This window comes from Microtus pennsylvanicus, chromosome 6, assembly GCF_037038515.1.
Source record: "Microtus pennsylvanicus isolate mMicPen1 chromosome 6, mMicPen1.hap1, whole genome shotgun sequence".
NCBI classification, from domain to species: domain Eukaryota; kingdom Metazoa; phylum Chordata; class Mammalia; order Rodentia; family Cricetidae; genus Microtus; species Microtus pennsylvanicus.
Window position 1 is genome coordinate 13,991,111 of NC_134584.1, and position 1,210 is coordinate 13,992,320.

Consider the following 1,210-nt stretch of genomic DNA (forward strand, 5'->3'; position numbering starts at 1 on the left):
GCCTGTTCTGGTGCTGTGGTGTTAAGTATCTGCTTTTAAGGACCGTGGCAGACTGGGACCTGTGCTGAAGTCAGCTCTGACATCTCACCGCCTTTGTGGGCAGAGGGATTAAGATTTGGTGTGTGGGGGCTGGAGAGATGGCTCAGCAGTTAAGAGTACTGGCTGCTCTTCCAGAGTACTCTGGTTTAATTCCCAGCATCCACATAGCAGCTCATAATGTTCTGTAACTCCAGTTCCAGGGGGCCTGACACCATGGCAAAACACCAAAGCACATAAAGTAAAATAAGATTCTGTGTTTGCTATTAGGCAGTGCTGAACGTAGAAGATATTCTGTGATCAGCACAATGTCTGAAGGTATGCAGTTTGGCTGTGGATCTGGGCCGAACAACAGTTCCACTGCCTACTCTAAGTAAGATGAGCATGACTTGGGTAAGTTACCAATCCTCCCTAAATCTTTATCTTAACCGTGCACAACCTGTCTGAGGTGGTGGTGGAGAAAGATGCCCTCAGCCTGCAAAACAGGTCTCCAACAATAAATAGTCCTTGTCACGTGTTTGCTGGGCAAAGGCTACTACGCACAGAGCTCCTTTCATCTGTGTTGACCATTCTAGTTGCTGAAAATGCACCTGTAAGTGGGATAGCAAGAGCTCGTGTGGGGACTGTCACAGAAAAAGGTAATGGAAACCCGGGAACAGAGCTCTCGCTTAGTCGGGGCACTAATAGGTTTTGTGTCACTAACAGAAATCAAAACAAAAAGGAATGACAGAAACCCTTTCTGTCTTAAATAAGTCAGTGCTACAAGTCATTGTTGACAGTTGGGGCTCTCTAAAGTTGAATCTGAGGAAGGAGGCAAGAGGCAGAGCTAAGATTTTAGGACTAGTACTGCTCTAAGCCCGGCCAAGGCTTAGCTCACATTCTCTACTCTTGGGGTATATTCAGGGACCCTTCTGACCTCCACCTTTTTCCCAGTTCAGAGCTTTTCATTGACAGCTGCCTTGATGTGCCAACACTTTCTCCTTGTAAGCTCAGAATCCAGTGACAATCCTGCAGTTTGACATGGAGCAGCCTGAAGATGCCCCTTTGTCTCCAGCTAGCCTTGTTATTGACATGGCCAGCTCTGAGCCAATGAACACTGTTGCTGCTTAGCCCATCATGCTTGGCCCCACCAGGCTGGACAGCACACTGACATGAAGGTACCATCTCCATGGAT